At 36.5% G+C, this 6725-nt stretch overlaps 2 pseudogenes; both read right to left on the bottom strand.

The window, feature by feature from the left end:
- Positions 1–1144: 1144 nt before the first annotated feature.
- LOC143636124 (uncharacterized) lies at positions 1145–1512 on the bottom strand (annotated as a pseudogene).
- A 2903-nt stretch (positions 1513–4415) lies between these two features.
- On the bottom strand, positions 4416–6434 carry LOC143636119 (pentatricopeptide repeat-containing protein At5g06540 pseudogene; annotated as a pseudogene).
- Between the last annotated feature and the right edge of the window lie 291 nt (positions 6435–6725).

Raw genomic sequence — 6725 nt, forward strand, 5'->3', positions numbered from 1 at the left:
ATAATATTTAGACAGAATTGCAAATTTTGTCTTTTAAACAAAGCCAATTTATGGTTCGTGTCCTTTATTTAGTTTCTTTGCAGACGGTGTCCTTTAAACATTTTTTTCTTACACATTATGTCCTTTACGCTAACTGGGTTAGAAAAACTCAGCTAAATATTTATTATCATTACTAAATGTATTTACAGAATAATGATATAACGCCTTTATAAGACTTTTTGTATATATTTATCATATGCCTCTCGCCCGACAAAAAAAATCATGTAAATATTTTTGATATGTTTGGATGCATGAGCTTAATGTCACATGATAATAGAACTAACTTGTTGATCAAGTCGTATGTTATTTATTCTCTTTTATTGATAAAAACATGTGTTTCTTTTTTAAAGTAATCTATCTTTAAAAATTATATAAAAAGAATGAAATCACCCTAAAAATATTAAAACGCTTACAGAAAAAAAAATTTGTAATTAAAAAAACGTTTTTTACGTGAAAATTTGTTTGTTGTTAAAAAAATGTCTTATAATATGAAAACAAAGGAAAAGAAGAACACTTTAAATAAAAATAACTTTTTTTAAATAATAATGATAATAAAAGATGACAAAACGACAAAGAAAAAACAGAAAGGTTTAAATCGTATTAACGTAAAACTTGAGGGAAGGGTACGTTTAATAAAAATAAAAGAAAATGGGGTACGTTTAGCAACACCGTATTAATAACTTATTGTTCATAGTTTAGATTATTAAATATTAATTTTATTAAATTAACTGAATACTTTTATTATGAACATCCTTCTCACCCTTTGTCAAGTCAGCCACCGGCACCAATCCATCATCATCACCCTTTTCCAACTAATACAATTAACAACTAATAATAATATTCCTTATGTTTCGTTACAAGTGTCTACATTTACTTTTTTATTTGTTTCACTACAACTTTTAAAATTTATTAGCTGACACACAGATAACATTAATAAACAATATTGATGAACCCGCTTTTCAATGACATTATTATCATTTGGGACACTTAGAACGGTGGAATAATAATAGTACGATTTATGAGAGATGCATCTCAACAACATAAAGAAAATTTATTAAAATACAAAAGCAGATTTCTAATAAAAATACTAAGCATTCCATCAAATCTATAAGCCTTTTTCAATCTTCCTCGTGGCCGGAAACGTCCGAGACAACCCCGAGGGGGTCCCAAACGTAATCTTCCCGGACTCACCCACACAAATATCCGAAACCGTGACCCAGATCAACAGCTCCTTGCTCTTGACACCCGTCAAGCTCCTCATCCGCCCATCTTCCGACACCTTCCGTCCAATCGCTCTGAAGAGGTGGGTGGTCTTCTTCCCCCCGGCGAAGCCAATTGCGGCGTTGTGGCCGACCTCCGTGAAAGGGGATGAGGCCTTTGGGGAGGGAGGGGGATTTTTGCTTGCAGAGGGATTCGTCGGTGAAGATCTCCGCGGTTTCACGGTGGGATTGGATCTGCTGGGATGACATTTTGGGGGTTGTAAGGTTTTAAGGGAGTGTGAATTTGGAAAGTGAGACGCGTCTTGATATGTGGCGTGATTTTTATATTCTTCGAATGTAAAATAGTTTGGTGGATTCTTTAAATTGTTCTTGAGAATTTCAAAAAGTGGAAGAGAATAAGTTTTCTAACTTTCATTACATATAGGTATGAGTCAATCTGATTTAAATTTATATTTATATTTAATTCCTTTTTTTCATAATTACACATATATATTTTGACGAGTTTTGATGGAATAATAATTCATCAGCAACTAGCTGACGGGGTAGCGATTAATCGGAGATTAGTTGCACGTAATCGAGATTTTTGCAACAATGGGTATGAATAGGGGTGTCCAAAATACCCGAACCCAATTAACCCGACCAGACCTGAACCCGAATTCCTAATAGGGTCGGGTTTCGGGTTCATTTTTGGAAAAAAAAGTCTGGTTTCGAGTTAACCCGAATAACCAGATTAGTGATGATACTTAGCTTTTAATACAATGATTAAAATGTGAATAAACACTATAAAGGCCCTAATGTAAGCTTTATAGATAAGTTAATTATTTTGTTTGCTCATGAACCGTTTGGTGGAAAGTTCATTTATGCCGTGTTCATTTAACTAAACGAACGAACATGAACACATGTTTCACTCGTTCATCTATGCTCGTGAACATTCGTTTATGATCGTTCATTTTAGTTTCTTTACATCCGTTCATGCTCGTTTACATATTAACAGGAAATTATTAAATATTATTTGCATTTAGAAATTATATTACCTTAATATGTTTTATACTTGTTTGTGTTTATTTAAATGCGTTCACTTATGTTCGTTTATATATGTTTGTGTTTGTTAATGTATGCACGTGTATGTTCCTTTATGTTCGTGTATCTTTGTTTAATTATGTTTGTGAACTATTCGTTTAGATTTTATATGAACGAACATAAATGAACATGAACATGTTTAGTTTTTAACTAACGGACATAAACACAAATATATGTTCGATTAAGTGTTCGTGTTCGTTAAAAGTAAATGAAAAAACACATACATACCTTTGTTCATGTTCGTTCGGTTCATTACACGACTATATATGTAATTATAAGATTCTTACGTGTAGAATATATTGAAAATTGAGTGGAATTAGTAATTTTGCAACCTATAAGTTACAAACATAAAAAAATAATTAAAACTATAAAGAAACAAGGTTAACTCGATAAACACGACTAACCCGACCCGACTAACCCGGCACCCGAATAACCCAAACCCGACTAACCCGAACCTTAATAGGGTCGGGTTGCGGGTTAGATATTTTTTTTAAGTAAAACCCGACTAACCTAACCCGATTAACCTGAAACCCGACGGGGTTGACCCGATGAACACCCCTAGGTATGAATGTCTTTCTCTTTTTTTTTTTTTTTAACTAAAATTGATAATAAATCGGGCATTGGGTGAGTTTCCGATAATTTTATTATCTAATATAATTGTAAAAAAGTGTCTCATGATTCTTGAGTTCATTTCTTATCCATTGGATACTCGTCCGTTCAAATATTTCTCTATATTTGTCAGGTATACTTGTTTATGATCTTATATGGTTAATACTTGTCTTTTGTTAACCATATTACTCAATCTTAAACTCACTCGTTGAAATTGAATATCAATACTTGTGTATTTTCTTAAATTATATGAATACAATATTTTTAGATGTGGGTAAACATGTATGAATTAGTTTCGGGTAATTGGAAATATAACACTTAAATTATACCGGTGTCAAACCAACGATAAATTATATAAATAATCATATAATCGGACTTTATCATGAGTATACGTCTCGAATGTTTCAGTTCTTATAATTTTTCATGTTTTACTTTTTCTACAGACTCTAGTGAGAACGTTATCAAAATTCACTAAAAAATTGTGAAGACTTCCATGAAAATCTCTTTAATATTGTACATATGGAACATCCCATCTTAAATATCACCAAACATATTTTGGACTTAATGGTGATGACAGGTGAACTCTACATTAAGCATGTTCAGGTTGATCATTGAAGTAGTATTGCAATGGATGTCTTCTTTGAAAGTCCAAACTCAGGCAACCAAAAATATGTCAATGAGCTCATCAGTGGCGAAGCTTGGACTAAGACACCGGGTATGCTGGACTCAAAATGTATACAGAATTTCACAAATGAAGGGGGCGGGTTTAAATTTTCGGCCGAAATGGGCTATATTTTACACTACGTATAAAAAATTTCGACCAGAAATGGGTCAATTTACACTGCGCATAAAAAGTTCCAACCGAAAACAACTAAATTGACACTATGTATAAAAACTTTATGACGAAAACATATAACTTTACACTACTATGTAAAAAAACAGGGGGGCGGGGCCACCCCGGGCCCTAAGCAACCTTTGCCCTTGGAGCTCATTGTGGACAAAGCAAAACAATATTAGTGACATAAGAGGCTGAATGTAAAAATATATATGCTTCTTCCTTATATATTTATATGAGGCTTTGGGCAAATTAAACAACTAAGGAATGGCATAACAATTCTTCGGGATAATGATAGGTTGGCTATGCTATACATATCATAATTCATAAACTCAGATGCTTGTATTTGTTCGACAAAAGATTAAGATAATTTTAAACGCCCATGTAAAGCAATTTCTCTCCATACAAACTCTTGCAATTATTTATACAAGTTTGTTGAAGAAAAATTGTTACACTTCTTGTTGGGGTTAGATATCTAGCCTAGCAGTAGCACCTCTTTAAGAGATTTGCTGCATGTCAAAGTTGTTGCATTCAAAGTGATAAAACTTCTTAGTTGATCATATATATCTTGGAAAGGATATCTTAATTATACATTTGTACCAAAATAGTTTACAAGAAAAAAGTATCATTAATCACCAGAAATCCTTACAAGAACACTTCCCATTCCGAATATGATGAAACCGCAAACGATCCCTCACTACTATATCCCTCTCGTACACACACGAAACCAACTTAATAACCGAATGACAATCTTCACACATCCTTAAATTCTTCGTGACCCGAATGGGCGTTCCAGGTGGCGTACTAATCAACCCGAACGCAATAGCAAGCTTTTCGCTATGTCTCCATAACGTTGTTTCCTTCTCGTACTCCTCAATATCAAACAACACTTCCGATGTTTTAGGAACATAACCTTCTAACTCTAGTATTGCAATAATCTCATCCACCATGTTATAAATCTCTTGGGCCCGGGGGTGGTCGGCATCCCCGATTTTGAACTCGTGAACAGTCCCGTCTACATCAATTGTACTTTTACCCGGGGTGGTTTTAACACGATTTTCCTTCATCAAGATTCTCACTCTCTTGGCATCTTCCCATCTCCCCGCCTTAGCATAAATGTTTGATAGGATCGCATATCGACCGCCGTTTTGCGGGTCTAATTCGATTAACATTTTCCCGATTTTCTCGCCCATATCTACGTTTCCATAGACCCTGCACGCGCCTAAAAGTGCACCCCAAACCGCGGGACTTGGTGTCATTGGCATGCCATGTATGAGGTCCTCAGCTTCGGCTAACCGTCCGGCTCGGCCCAAGAGGTCAACCATGCACCCGTAGTGGTGGACCGTTGGCTCAATCCCATGAAACTCTTGCATTCGGTTGAAACACTCTAACCCCACATCAACCAACCCTCCATGAGCACACGCGTTTAGTATTCCCACAAATGTGATCTCGTCAGGTTTAACCCGTTGCCTTTCCATCAATAATAAAAGCTCGACTGCATCCTTTGCTCGACCGTGCATCGCAAGGCCACCAATCATCGCGTTCCATGAACTAAGTTCTTTTGTTTTCATTGTCTCAAACACATTCCATGCCAAATCAAGCCGACCAAGTTTTGCATACATATCCAACAAAGCAGTCCCCAAAGCACCATCTAGTTTAATCGAGTTCTGCTTAGCGTACGCGTGGATCCATTTACCTTGATCAAGCGAACCCACATTTGCACAAGCCAACGCTACACTCGAAAGAACAAACTTTTTCGGCTTAACATTCTCCCTTAGCATTAACCTAAACACTTCCAACGCTTCCTTAAAACACCCGTTTTTATTATACCCATCAATCATAACACTCCACGAGATCTCGCCTCGTTCAGGCATTTCATCGAACACTCGGCGCGCATCTTCAACCATTCCTAATTTCACCAAACCTGAAACCATAGAATTCCAAGAACCAACATTCTTATCCATCACACACTCAAACAAACCCCTAGCAGATTCAACCTCCCCACATTTCAAGTACCCATCAATCATAGCATTAAAACAAATAACATCCGGTTCGCTATAATCAAGCATCACCCGAGCTTCAACCAACCGTCCAAACGACGCATACATTTGAATCCCAGCGCTTCTGACATACCCATCTTCCATAAACCCATTTTTGACCACGTGGCAGTGAATCTGCACACCTTGTTGAACAGAACCCACAGCCATACAAGCTTTAAATAAGACAGGGTAGGTAAACTTATTAGGGCTTGAATTTGAATTAGAAGCCACCATGTTTGGGATAAAGAAGGGAGATTGTTGTCGAAACATGCTTTGATGATGGAGTTGTATACGAATACATTAGGATTGGGGATTTGATGGAAGAGTTGAATAAAGGAACTAGTGGGTGTGTTGAAGCTAGGGTTGGCGTAGGATTTGATTAAGGTGCCGGCGATGAAGTGGTCTTGGAAGTGGTTGGTTTTGAGGATGAGAGCGTGGGTTTGTCTGAGAAGTGGTGCATTTGGTGGTTAGGAGATTTAGAAGTGATTTTTGGGTGATGGGTTGGCTGGGATTGTCTGCAAGGAGGTGGTGGTGATACGGCGGCTCGGTGGTGGTCATGGTTTTATGATGAGAAGAGAATGGTGGTTTGGTTTTGTGTGTTCATGATAAGATGATGGGGTGTGTGTGGGAACTAGGAAGTGCTCGTTGAGACACGATCAAAAATCACTGCACCACAATTATTGGTTAACGGGTAATAGTTTATTAGTTACACTCTTTACTTTCATTTTCGTTGCAAGAAGGAATCGCAATTTCATAATCGTAAAAACTAAAAAACAACTTCAGATTTCATTTTGCCTACGTTGGTGATTATGAGCGAAATGGGCTCTCTTTATGCAAGATAGAGTGTCAAGTGAGTATAATAAATCAATGACTATTATGCAAGTACGGTTTTGAGATTTTCTT

The sequence above is a fragment of the Bidens hawaiensis genome, unplaced genomic scaffold (genome assembly GCF_021521415.1).
Source record: "Bidens hawaiensis isolate Kalapana, Puna unplaced genomic scaffold, B.hawaiensis_p1.1 tig00007800_1, whole genome shotgun sequence".
Classification (NCBI taxonomy): domain Eukaryota; kingdom Viridiplantae; phylum Streptophyta; class Magnoliopsida; order Asterales; family Asteraceae; genus Bidens; species Bidens hawaiensis.